Source organism: Passer montanus, unplaced genomic scaffold (genome assembly GCF_014805655.1).
Source record: "Passer montanus isolate IOZ18808 unplaced genomic scaffold, ASM1480565v1 scaffold64, whole genome shotgun sequence".
NCBI classification, from domain to species: domain Eukaryota; kingdom Metazoa; phylum Chordata; class Aves; order Passeriformes; family Passeridae; genus Passer; species Passer montanus.
The window spans coordinates 4041383-4055164 of NW_024371482.1; the positions used below are offsets into that span (position 1 = coordinate 4041383).

The following is a 13782-nucleotide window of genomic DNA, read 5'->3' on the forward strand; positions in this document are numbered from 1 at the left end:
GCCAGTGGGACTCTGAGAACACCCATCACATGGATGCTCTGGTGGGCTCCCAGTGCCTCCTTTGCTGACAGCACTCTGCCTGTGCACAGCCCCGTGCTGACTTCTTCCAGGGCCTTCTGAATTTCCCAGTCTGCAGCCTCAAGGACACCCATTCAGGACTGGAGGAACAGATCCTCAGGGAAGGCACAGACAGAGGAGCTGGGCCATGCCCTGGAGCTCCTCCTCACCAGTGGGACCTCAGCAAAATTGCTCTGGGTGCTTCAGCCTCAGAGCAGCGTGTGACTGTTCAGGGCAGACCAAGGAACTTGGATCAGCAGATCCTCTGCTCTGCAGGCTGGAGGTCCCTGTCCACTTTTCCCTGGGATAAAAGGCTGATAAGGAGCATCTTCTGTGGTTCCTCTCATGGAAGCCCACAGCACCCCAGTGCCTTGGTGCCAGGAAGGGCTTTGGTGTGGTCTCCTACATTCTCTGGCATATCAAGTCAGCACCTCACAGTGCAGGTGGCTTTGTAAAGGCTGGATGAGCCCTGGGCTCCAGGGAGATTAGGGATGGTTGGGCTCTACCTGGGTGCCAGTTACAAGGGGCAAGACCCCTCAGGGGTCTTTCCTGGGACATGTCCTCATAGCCATGGCAGTGACCTGAGAAATGCACTCTCAAAATGAGATCCTCAATGTCCCTTCCAGCCTGAGCTCTCCTGGAATCTTGTAGCTCCCCAATCTTCTTCCCAAACCTGCTGCAGGTTTGCTCAGTAGCTGCAGCTTTTTTATTCTCCTGACAGACTCTCACAGAGATCAGGTCTTGATCTCCACAATCACCACTACATTATTATCCATCCCAGGAGGGGGACACCCCCAAAACAATCACCTAAATATTTTTTAAAAATAAAAATGACAAAACATTTCCCAGGATCTCTGCTGAGGAATGTCACGGGGAAGAAAAACTCTTTTTGTGATCAAGAGACTGAACTTCAAAACACCCAAACTGCACATCTCCGTGGGGCACCTTTCTGCAGGGTTATTAATAAGAAATAATTGTTTTAAATGCAGAAAAGCCTGTGTACTTTCTATTCCCTTCCAAAAGCCCTGCATCGCTTGTCCTTAATGAATAATGAAAGATGCTTTTGTATTGCTTCCCACCCATAGACTTTCAAGTGATTGTTAAGCAATAATAAATAGGACTCTAAAGAAATCAGGGCTTGATGAAAACTTAATTCTGGACTAATAAGAGAAGCACCTGCTGTTGCACAAGTTTATAGATGTTCCTGGGGCTTTGGTGGGTGGAGAATTTTGGTGAAAGCTCTGAATGTTACAGCCCTGAGAAAATATCACTAAATGATTCTGAAATGTTGTTGTGTAGCTCCAAGGGAATTAATTTGGAAGGAAACCAGGACATGCCATGGCCAGAACAGGCACCTTGATGCCCTGATCACAGCCCTGCTGTGATGCCCTCTGTGATATCACTCTGAGGGGGGATTTATCATGGAAAGCCAAACCCAAAGAGGAGATTGTTCTCCAAGGAGAGAGGGAGAGCAACATCCCGTGTCAGACTGGAGATTTGGATTTCATGGGAAAACAGTGCATTCCACCAGGAAGCTGATGTGGCTCTCAGCCCTGCCCAGGGAAAGCACATGGTGCAGGTGAAAAACTGAAGCTTGGAAGGGATATCATGGGATAATGGCATGGGTTGGGTTGGAAGAGACCTTAAAGTCCATCTCATCCCACCCCTGCCATGGCAGGGACACCTTCCACCATCCCAGGCTGCTCCAAGCCCTGTCCAACCTGGCCTTGGGCACTTCCAGGGATCCAGGGGCAGCCCCAGGTGCTCTGGGCACCTGTGCCAGGGCCTGCCCACCCTCAGACGGGAGAATTTCTTCCTGATATCCGATCTAATCCCTGCCCTCTGCCAGCCACGAGTAGCCCAAGAAAAATTAAACTGAAAAACCCAGTTAATTGCTCTCTTTTGGGTTGGTAGGTACTGAGTTCTTGCCTCCAGCTCACAGCCAAAGACATCTTGATGTTGACAGGTGTTCACCTTACTGAGGGCTCTTTACCCAGCCTTCAGAGGTATTTTCTGAGCACCTCAGCACTCCCACCAGTCCCATCAGCAATCAGCACTGTGTCAGGTAGTTTTGTCTAACTGATCACTTAAATACCACTATAATTCTGTTGGGATCAGTGGGGAAAACTTATGGGGGCTTTGCCTTGATTGTCAATTAATCATTTGTACTGTTACACTCTCCCAGGCATGTACCAGGAATAAATTTCTTGACTGAAAGGGTTGTCCAGCCCTGGCACAGCTGCCCAGGGGGATTTAAAAACTGTGAGGATGTGGCACTTGGGGACATAGGTTAGTGGTGAGCTTGGCACCGCTGGGAAAAGGGCTAGACTTGATGGCGATTCTGTGATTTATGCCTCTGTGATGGCTCGCTCCTGCTGGTGAGCCCTTGCCCTTCCCTAACACGCTGTTGAGAGCAGCTGCATGAAATTATTTGCATTGATGTCACCCGAAGCCCGCTGCCGTGAGCTGGGAGCACAGAGCGGGAGCGGTGGAACCCGTGTGCCGCCTCCAAGCGATGCTGCTCCCGCACAGCTCCGTGTGCCCGTCCCTCTAGCGCCGGGGCTCTCCGCGCCTTTAGTCAGCGGCGAGATGCCGGACGTTAATTTCGGTCAGGAAACACCATTTCCCCAAGAGAACCGCTTTCTTCCCGGTGAGTGCCAGGAGCAGGCGGACACAGAACGGAGCAGCCGAGCTGAGCATCGCGCTGTTACCGAGAGCCCCTGGGGAAGAGCGGCCGGGCCGGAGCTCCGCGCTGGACCCGCGGCTCCGCTCCGCGCTCGGCGGGGACACCGCTGCTGCGAACTTCGGCTGCGGCTCCGCCGAGCCGGGTGTAGGCAAAGAGCGAGCGGTGCCGCTGCGAGCGGCTGATCCGCAGCTCCCGGGCCGCGCTGCGGGACCGGCATCGCCGATACCGAGAGCCCGGAGCGGAGCCGAGACCCGCCAGGGCAGCCCCGCCGCTCCCTCACGGGGACCCGCGTCCGGAGCAGCCCCGCGCGCCCGGCCCCGCCCGCGCCCGCCCCGCTCTGGACTCTTCCACCGCTCGGGCAGCGGAGCGGGAGGGAGCGGGCGGAGCGGGGCGAGCGGCGCTGCTCAGGGCCGAGTCCCGGCGGCGCTGCCCTGTCCGACACAGCTCCGTGAGGCCGGTTCGGTACAGGCCGCGCCGCAGCAGCAGGGAGAGCGGGCGGCGGGCGGAGGGGTGGGCTCTCCGCGGCGCGTGGGTCCCCCCCGGCTTGGAGCCGTGGTACGGTCGGCGGGAAGGAGCCGCGGCGCGGGGCGGTGCGCGGCACTGAGCCGGCGGCTCCCGCGGGCGAGGCGGGACGGGCCGGGCCCTCCGTCCGCACGGCACCGACCTGCCCGGCACCGACCTGCCCGGTGAGTGCTGCCGCCCCTTCCCCCGGCTACTGCGGGGGGTCGCTCCCGCCAGCTGGAGCGTGCGGTCCGTGCTGACAGCGCGGTCCCTCTGCCAGTGGCACAGTGACTTAGTGCTGCTTTATTTTTTTTTTTCCCTTTTCAGTCTTCACTTTTCCCATCGGTTTCCTTGTGTGTGGTTAGGTTTTTCCGCCCCTGATGCCCGTTTTCCCCGTTTAACGGGATGGGGAAGTGCTGGAAGCGGCTGCCGGGTGGGTCCGTCCCCCCCGGGGCGGCGCTGGCTCCGGGGTGAGCCCTCCGCCGCTCCCGGCGCTCGGGAGCGCTGTCCGCGGTGTGTCCGCACGGTCGCGGGCTACTTTGTGCGTCCTGCAGACCGGAGATGCTCGGCCGCTCTGCCAGCGGGGCCTCGGGCGGCCGGGAGCGGCTTCCTAGCGGGAAAACAGGCGGAATACCGAGCCCGAGCGGCGCTGAGCCGCGCCGCTCCCCGGGGCCCGTGCGGAGCCCGAGCCGCCGGAGCTTCTCTGTCGCGATTATATCAGGGCTGCTGGTGTCTGTCGGGAGGTGTATTTGGGAACAGGCTCCCTAGGGAAGCGGCGGAGTCACCATCCTTGGGAATGTTGCAAATGAGCAGATGTGACACTCGGCCCTATGGTTTTAGTGGGCGTAGGGGGACTCGGTCAGAGGTTGGAACCTGATTTTTGAGGTGTTTTTCAGCCTTAATGATTCTGTTGATTTGAGGTGGTGTACGAAACTCCGGGTCTTGCTCCAGAGCCGCTTCGGTGAGTGTGAAGGAGTCAGATCTGGCCGTGCCTGTGGAGGGGTGTCCGGCGGCTGGTTCCCTTCGGGCAGCCCCGGCGGCAGAGACACAAACTGCTGGCATGGACAGCGGGGTGGGTGTGCGCCTTTAGCTCCTGACTGCTCCTGAACAGCAAGAGCAGGAGCCCACCTGCGGGAACGGCCCATCGCAGCTCTGCTTGCTGCAGTGCTTCAGCACACAATCCCAGAATTACTTAGGCTGGAAAAGCCCGCTGAGGTCGAGTCCAGGCATTGACCCAGCACTGCCAAGCCCACCACTAAACCATGTCCCCAAGTGCCGCTTCTGCACTGTTGTGGTGCACCCGTTTCTTTATTACACCTCTTTTAAATGCCTGCAGGGACGGTGACTCCACCACTTTGAGTGTATTTCTCCCGTGGTTTTGGCACGGGGAAGGGCTGGGAGCCAGCCTGTGCTGTGTGCCTCGGGGGCCTTCCCAGAGCGCAGCGGCTGCTCAGGCTTTGGAGGAGACCGAAGTCACTGGCATCACGGCTGGCTTGGGCTGACTTTCAAGGCCAGGAGCAAAGCCCCTTTTATTTCCTGTGGAGGAAACTGCTGTCTTTCCCCCTGCAGTAAATCCCTGTGGTGGCCGATGGCCGGGCAGGGAGGGGCCGCGGTGGCAGCGCAGGTCGGACCCTGCTGCCGGCCCTTCCCGAGCTGGCAGGGCCAGCACAAGCCCTTGGCATTTGCCCTGGACCTCTGTGCCCTGGCTGAACCTGTTTTCCTTGGCTGTGTCATCGGCCCAGGAGGGCTGGGCTGTGTCCCAGCCCCTCCGGATTGTCCCTGCTGAGCATTTCCACAGGTGCCTCCGCTCCTGGTCTCCCTTTAGCAGTCGAAATGGGAGATGGCACTTTTCCTTTATTCTGCTGTTTGTTGGGATTTGGGCTTCTTGCGTTGTTCCAAAGGACAGGGAAGGAGCCTGGCTTCTGAGTGAGCTCCAGGATGCTCATTTTGCCCTGTCCTTTATTCTGCCATTTGTTGGATTTTGGGCTCTTTGCATTGTTCTAAAGGAAGGGAAGGAGCCTGGCTTCCAAGTGTGCTCCGGGATGCAGGATGGGAGCTGAGGAGCTGTGCCAGAGCAGAACCTCAGATGTGTGACCCTGGAGCACCTTCTGGGCTGCCTGCTCTGGCTGACAGCTTGTCACAAGGTTTATTGCTCCTGTTCCTGGAAGCCTTTCTGTGGTTTTGGCCACGTGTGAAAGCTTCCTTCGAGAGGGGTGGGTGTTCAGACACTCCTCCAGATCTCTGAGCCGGGAAGATTGCTGCTGTTTTACTTCTGTCAGGCTAATGTTGGAGATGGATTTCAGGAGAACGGCAGAGCAGAAAGAGGTGTGTCTCTTAAGAACCACTTTCTTTAGAAATGGCTGATAATAGGCAGTGAGTTTGGGGAGGATGTTTTATTTAGGGATTGAAAAGAGAGGATTAAAGCTCTTGACAGAGAGCAGTTTATGTGGAGTAAGTGATGGGACTTGATCATTCAGAAAAAGACTCTAATGTGTTCCCATCACCAAGACAGCTTACAGCTCTCTGTGTCCCAAATCATTCAATAAAAGCAACAAAACTCCTTTTGATTTAAATTCTTCACTGGTGGCTGCATAAGGAGTTTTCAGACCTAGCAGTAAATTTGTGTCTGCTCAAAGAAAACAGCTTACGGGGATAAAAATCTGTGATATGCTAAAGGTACTGTGGATTTATCTAAGGTGTTAATTATGGGCATTGGAAGTAGCTGTGTCTGTCTCGGAAAATTGCACCTTTTCCTTCCTTGCCCCCTCCCATCAAGTTACTGGCACAGGGCTGTGCTCCTGGATTTGCAGAAGCACAGAGTCACTGCTCGTAAAATTACTGAAATAAAAAAGGTTTATGCAGGAGAGAAGAAACAAGAATCAAATTTTAGGCTCAAATTGTGATTCCAAAACAAGTTGCTCATTCTTCTCACAGCTTGAGGTTTGTGATGGAAAGGTTGAAAATACCCAGCAAGAAAAACAGGCTGAGGAAAAAAAAATCTGGAATAAACTGAACAGAGTGAAATTCAGAATAAACTGTCATCAGAGAGTGTTTATAAACCTGCTGGAGAAAAGGAAGGGAGCAACCATTCAGATCAATAACAAGTTCTTTTTTTATAACTGTAGAGCTTTAATCATATAGTTTAAAAAAATAATCCTAAATGTGTGCATTTTATACCTGTGCTGGTAGCTGGGGCTAAATCTGCAGAGTTCATGCTGATCTGGGTAATCTGAATCAAGCTGAATAGTAAAGAGGCTCTTAGGAGGATCTGAAACCCAGGAGGCATTTTTCAAACCTGAGTTATGTCACTTTTTTTAGAGGTGCCTCAGGCAATTGCATTTTAAGAAGACAAAGCTTTTGTTTTCAAGCTGGCCTAGAAAAATGCCAAGGATGAATCCAAAGTAAAGGCTTTCAGAAGTTGTCATTTGTGATTAAGTTGATTTTGCTGTTGTGCACACAAGGCTGCTGCCTTCCCCGGCGTGCCCAGAGCTGGGGCTATTTCTATTTTTGCCACCAGTCCTGGTGTACCTGTTTAATTCCAGTGAGTAACAGTGCCCAGGGGGGTCTCACCTGAAAGTGTGTATTTAATGAGAGGGTCGGGTGTCTGCCAGCTCCATCTCCAATAGAAAATTAACTGTAGGTGCATTATAAAAGGCAGAATTGAGGTGATACCGGGCAGGGATTGATTTAGATGAGTATTCTGCAGAATTAACATCTGTCTGTGTCTAGTTTAGTATTTGAGATGCCAGCAATACCAAAGCCAAGGCTTTAACCATGAGCTAAGGCTGTTTCCTTTCACAGAGACCAGTCTGCATGCACATAGTGAATCCAAAGCTTTTCTGGGGGCTTCTCGTGTTCCTTGCAGCCTGAAACAATCACAAGGAGCATCCTGGTGTTGCCAGGCTGTGGGCAAACAAGAGGAGCTGCTCCTGTGGAGCCCGAGCTGGGGAATATTGTGCAGGATATAACAGATGATGCTGGAGCATGGATGTGGAAGAGTCTGCTGCCTGCAATCTGGAATGTTGTGAGCTCCCAGTGAGATGCTCCTTGTTAGAGGAAGGTGAAATCCTGCGAGTATTGTAATGACTGCTTGTTCTTAAATAAACCCAGAGTAGGTTTTGTCTGAAAATCTGCCTGGAAGCAGCTCTGGCAGCAGGAGCAGTGCCAGGGCTGTCTCACCTGGGCAGGAGGTGTCCCTGGAGCCCCCCTCTCCCTGGGAGCAGCGGATTCCTCAGCCAGGCTCTGGATCCCCAGGGAAGGGCTATAAGGGCAGCCTGAGTCATCCCTTTGGCTCTTGTGTAACACCCAAACAATGCTGCTTGTCGTGCTGGCCGAGGGCTCTGGGACTGGCCAGCACAAAGGGATGTGGGACTGGATGGAGCCCCTCCAGGGGCACCTCTGAGCTGCAGCTTCTGCAGGAGCTGCCTCCTGCAGTTCTCACCCCGGCACCTCAGCATCCGAATATTGGATTCTTTTTTTAAAGCAAGCCTTGAGTATGTGTTGCAGATGTGTAGAGCAAGTGGTGCTGGCCATCCGAGGCAAGACTTGGCCTTTGCAGGGAAGGTCCTCAGTTGATTTCAGGGCTTCTGGGCTTTTCCTTCCCCTCTGGTGTCAGAGCTGCCCAGCAGGATGTGCCCAACAGGATGCTGAGCTCTGTTCCAGGAGCATCCCTGCACCTGCAGCAGAGTATTTCCTTTACTGAACATCCACAGATTTTGCCAGTGATGTTGCACAACTGTCTGTTTTTGTTTGGTTTTTTTTTCTTTTTTTTCTTTTAATTTGCTCCTAAAGATCTGGTTTTAAAATAGAGAACACGATGCCAGGTTGCTGGGGTTTATTTCTACCAAGAGTAAGGCAAATAGATGGGCACTTCTGGGCTGTGTCTGTGTGAATTCACCGACTCCCTGGTGGTATCTGCAGCATCACCTCCATGTGGAGATGGTACCAAACAAAAGGAGCTGAGAAGTGCCAGGGCTTTATCTGATGATGCTTTTGCAAGCAGCTTACATTTCAACAAATACAGCCAGCGCTGGGAATGAACGTGAACTCATTTTGGGCTTGCTACTGCAGGCAGAATAAGAATGGCCAGGTTAAAAGTGTGAGCAGGAGGAATAACTGAGGCAGTGCAGCTCCATTCCCAGTGGCTGCTGCTGTGTCCCACCTCTCCCAGAGGGACAACATCCTTCCCCTGGGGCTCTGCCTGCTGGCACTTCAACAGGAGACAATTTCTGCAAGAGGAGGTGTTGAGGAAAAGGTGGCAATGGACATACTCATTGTGGAACCATTGGTGTTCATTTTAATGTGTGAATTCCTGAGGTGGTTCAGATCTCCCTCACCAAAGGTCTTGATGTCTTTATTAGTCTAAATCTTGTGCTGCTCTTCTGTCTGTAGCAAACTTTCATTTGGAAAACTGTCTTGGGAGCATTAGTGAGAGAAGAAGCTCCTTTGGAAGGATGAGGGCAGCCCTGGCAGTGCCAGTCCTGCGCAGGGCAGCTGTGCTGTGTCAGTGCCCTCCGTGCTCACGGCTGCCTTTCACCTGGCCTCCAGTGACATTCTCCACTTGCCAGGGCTTCAGGGTGACTCTTCTGGCCCAGCATGAGGTCCCTGTGTAGAAGACTGCAGGTGGCAGGTGCTCAAACAATTCTTTTTCAAATCTAGCAAAAATCTCAGTGGTTGCTGTGGGACAGGCCTTGCAGAGCTGGTGGTGCTGCCTGGCTTGAGCTGTGTCCTGCTCAGGGGCAGCACTGGAGGGGTTTGGTGGCTCAGCAGCTGCTGGTTCCTGTCCCTGGAGCTGTGGCTGCTGTAAAACAGGTATTTTTGCTGGTGCTGCAGCAATCTGCAATGCTTGGAGCTCTTACAGCTCCTGAAGCTCCTTCTGGAGTTGGTAAAAGCTGTAAGCACTGCAGAAATCCTCTTCAGCTCTTCTAGTAATTTAAACGTATTGTTTATATTTATAATTTTTTAACTTCTGCTCCAAAGAGTGCAGCTCTTATGTTCACACATTTCACCAGGCCAATAAAACTTCACCTGTCTCTGTGAGGATTCTGAGAGAATCCCAGGATGGTTTGGGTTGGAAGGGTCCTTAAAGCCCATCCAGTGCCACCCCTGCCATGGGCCAGGACACCTTTGACTATCCCAGGGTGCTCCAAGCCCTGTCCAACCTGGCCTTGGGCACTGCCAGGGATCCAGGGGCAGCCCCAGTTGCTCTGGGCACCCTGTGCCAGGGCCTGCCCACCCTCACAGGGAACAATTCCCTCCCAGTATCCCACCTAACCCTGCCCTCTGGCAGTGGGAAGCCATTCCATGTGTCCTGTCCCTCCATCCCTTGCCCAAAAGCAAGGAACTGCAGCTCTTATGTTCACACATTTCACCAGGCCAATAAAACTTCACCTGTCTCTGTGATGATTCTGAGAGAATCCCAGGATGGTTTGGATTGGAAGGGACCTTAAAGCCCATCCAGTGCCACCCCTGCCATGGGCCAGGACACCTTTGACTATCCCAGGGTGCTCCAAGCCCTGTCCAACCTGGCCTTGGGCACTGCCAGGGATCCAGGGGCAGCCCCAGTTGCTCTGGGCACCCTGTGCCAGGGCCTGCCCACCCTCACAGGGAACAATTCCCTCCCAGTATCCCACCTAACCCTGCCCTCTGGCAGTGGGAAGCCATTCCATGTGTCCTGTCCCTCCATCCCTTGCCCAAAAGCAAGGAACTGGCTCTGAAATTCCAGTTTAAGGTGATGAAAATCCTCGGTGCAGCTCTTGCCCTGCAGCCAGTGCCCATCCATCCTGCACCTCTGGTGGCACCCTTGGGGTGGGGGTGAGGAGAAACATCCCTTGGGAAGTTCCCCTGGCAGGAGAGCTCTGCAGGTAATGCTGCACATCCAAGGTGGGATTTGGCTGTTTCCCTGTTCATGAGGAGATGTTTCCCAGTGCTTCCCTGCAGCTGGGCTCCCCAGCCATCTGACTGCAGCATAACCAGCATTTCCAGGGAGGCCAGGGGAGAGCTGCCGAGCTCGCTGATACCTCCTGTGAGCACAGCCACACCTCGTGGCAGGAGAGAGGCAGGGAGGGCTTAGATGATTTAATTAAACTTGTTGTGAGGAAGAAATTAAATTTGGTCTCTTGCCCTGCTCGTATTACGTGGGGGAGAGCACAGCCTTTCTGAACTGAGCCATTCCTTGCCTTCTGTTTGCCTTGGAAAAAAGCAATTTTCTGTCAGCTTTTAGCCTGGCTCCTGGGCCCCAATTGCTTGTTTATCTTCAGCAGCTCCCCAAATCGCTTTGAAGATGGCCTTAAACATTGATCATCTCTTACAGTCCTTCATCTTTGTTCTGCCAGCGGACATTAGGAAAGATGTTTTAAATTACCTTTTCCCCCCCAAATGAACGTTCTGTGTGTATGGGCTGGGAGAATTAAAGCTCTTTCAGCCAAAGTATAAATCAGCTGCTCCCATGTTTTTGCCCAGTTCTGGATTCATCTTCCAGCCCAGTCTGCACAGCAGCAGGGATTTCAGGGAAGATAAAAGCCAAAGTGCAACTTAATTTTGAGGCAGAGTTCTGTTTGGGGAGTGGGATCCTGTTCAAAAAGGACTTTTTCTCCCCTTGTTGCAGTGGTGGGATCTTTCTTCTTGCTGCTCCCTAGGGAAGGGCTGGGGGGCTCCATGGGGTGATGCTGTTCAAACAGTGGGGTGCAGAGGTGAGGTGATGCCTGACAGTGGCAGCTGCTGGCAGGGAAATTTGGAAAAGCAACTTTTGGATCTCTTCCTTTGCCATTTGAGCACTGAGATCTGGGGGGGAAAAGTACTGGCTAACAGCAGAACATTTATTCTGTGTCAAACAGGCAGCAGACAGCAGAGGTGGTTAATTCAGCATGGAAAAGCCCAGAGCTACAGCTGAACAGGCAGGAAGGTTTAATCAATCATTTGGAGCAGGTTTCTGATGCTCCTTTATGCAGACAGAGTTTTTTGTGCTGTTGTTAACATTTAATTGGTACCAGGTCACACCAGCCTCTCTCCCAGGCAGGGCTGGAAGGGAGCAAGTTATTTACATGCACAATCACTCTAATTCCTGGTGCAAGTCCCAAAATACTGGTGAGAAGAGGTCCTTGGGCTCAGGGGGTGCAGCAGCCTGAGCTGTGTGTGGGTTCCTGATCCAGGCTGGTGTCTGTATTCATGGCTTTTTTCATCATCATATCATAGAGCCACAGACTGGTTTGGGTTGGAAGGCACCTTAAGGGTCATCTCATTCCAATCTCCTTCTGCAGTTCAATTTGCAGATTCCATATCCCCATCCTCTTCTGTGTGCTGATGCTCTCTGCCTTTTCAACCCCTCGTTTGCAAGAGGGGGAAAAACAGTGTGATCTCAGAGGTAATAGATTTTAGTATATGTAGTGTAAACATCTCTATTTTGTACTTTGTTGTGAGGCATTGGTGCCGGGGATTCTGGCTCAGTGAGTCAAAGGCTTTTACCCACTTGGTGATGTGAGTAATTTATGGCTTGCCCCAAGTCTGCACAGCTGGGCTGCCAAACTACAGCATGTTGGGGAGTAAATATTGCATGTTTACACAAAGCCTTTTCTCTCCAAGTCCCCAAAAAGAGGATGAGCCACTTTAACAGGCGGCTCAGGCTGGGTAGGTGCCATATCCTGGGGCAAAATGCAGTTGGGCAAAGCAGCCCAGCAATCTTGTAAATACAGTGAATTTTAAATTCTTTCCTGGGTTGTAACAGGAGGGGAGCATTCCTGAGCATCTCCACAACCTGCAGTAATGTGACAGTGATGTGAGAGAGAAAGCTTTGTGCACTGATGGCCAACAGCCTTTAGATCCACTGAGTTTTTGTTAAAATGAAGTGGTTTTGGAAGTAGATGCCCTCAGCCCATGCTGGAATTGTTTTCCCTGTTAGTACCAAACAGGCTGCTGAGGTGCAGGGAGCCAGGACTTGTACTGCCAGTGACTGCTTTATAAATTTCCAGGTTAAATCAGGCATTGAGTTTAGATTTTATTATTTTTTCTTACCCTGAAGCTTGTCAACTTCTTATTTTACTCAGTCTCACAGTCCTGAGCAAGAGGAATCTCCAGCAAATAGACCAGCTGATAAAATTGATGCAAACCAATTAATTCATTTTATTAGAAATACAAAATACTCTGAGCTGGAAGGGACCCACAAGGATCAAGTCCAACACCTGGACACTCCACCCTGTGCCTGAGAGCATTGTCCAAGTATCCCTTGAGCTCTGGCAAGCTTGGTGCTGTGATCACTTCCTTGAATTCTTGTTCATCCCTTGCTTGCTCAAAGTTAACTAGTGAGAAAAAAGACAACCAGGAGGTACTAATAAGGCTTCCCACCCCCCAAAAAAATATATAACTAAATCTGAGAAATCTGTAGGACTTGGTAGCCAGTGCTGCCATTTGCCCTTGCAGCAGCAGGGTGGTAAATGAAGCTCTGGGCTTGATGCTCTAAATATAAAACAGGTAGGAGGGCATGTGACACGGCCTGACCTTGGGCAGCAGCAGCAGGGCTGGGAGCACAGCCAGGGCCAGCTCCCAGCTCCTCTCTGTGACATTTGTGTGCTGCTCTGGCCTCCCCCAGGCCCTGCAGACCCTGGCCCAGCCCCAGCCAGGTGCAGGTGTCCCAGCCCAGGCTGCTGCTCCTGGCCATTCCCACCCCATTCCCGGGGCTTTGCCCTGGCACAGCTGATGTTCTCGGAGGGACTGGACTCTGGGGAATGCCTGGCATGTGGGATTTCACTCGGTGCAGCTGCATAGCTGCTGTTTTTGCCAGGCTCAGTGTTGGGTTGAGGAGCTGGCCCTGCTCTGAGCAGCCTCCTTGGCCAGTCTGCCCTCAGCACCTGTTTCCTATTGCTGCATCAACTGATTTTCTTACCTTTTTTGTCTCAGGGTTAAACTCTTGAAGGTAACAGACACCTGAAATTACAGAATCACTGCAGTTGGAAAAGACCTGAGACCATGGAGTGTAACTGTTAACCCAGCACCATGTTTGCCACTAACCATGTCCCCAGGTGCCACATGCCCGTGGTTTCTGAACACTTCCAGTGACTGAGCCACTTCCCTGGGCAGCCTGCCCAATGCCTGACCACTCTTTCAGCAATGATATTTTCCCTAATATCCAATCTAAACTTCCCCTGGCCCAGCTTCAGGCTGTTTCCTCCTCTTGCTTGTTCCCTGAGAGAAGAGCCCAACCCCAGCCTGCCTAATGGGCTTGGACTTTGCCAGGTCACCTGGGTGCTGCAGGAGTGTGCAGCTCATTTCAGGGGAAGAGGTTTTGCAGCAGTGCCGTGGTTGTGCCCTGATTCAGCAGCCCCAGGGCTCTGTCCCTGTGCTGGTGCCATTAATCATCCTGTGAGGATCCCTGGGGGATGGATGTCAATCCTTTACACTCTGCCCAAGGTTACAGGGCTGCCAGTCCTGTGAACAAGCAGTGTTCCAGTCTTGGAAATCACAGAATCCTGCAATGGTTTGGGTTGGAGGGACCTTAATGATCATCCCTTTCCACCCCCTGCCATGGGCAGGGACACCTTCCACTA

The 13782-nt window shown here is 52.6% G+C and overlaps 1 protein-coding gene across 4 annotated transcripts in view; it reads left to right on the forward strand.

The window, feature by feature from the left end:
* The first annotated feature begins 2557 nt into the window (after positions 1–2557).
* RALY (RALY heterogeneous nuclear ribonucleoprotein) overlaps positions 2558–13782 on the forward strand; it is a 121639-nt gene continuing 110414 nt past the window's right edge. Inside the window, exon 1 of one of the 4 annotated variants that reach the window (XM_039728120.1) lies at positions 2558–2707. The gene's annotated coding sequence lies outside the window, so the exon portion shown is untranslated. Of the gene's footprint in view, positions 2708–3146; positions 3430–13782 lie in introns of those variants that run through there. The other 3 variants (XM_039728122.1, XM_039728121.1, XM_039728119.1) reach the window with 3 other exon arrangements.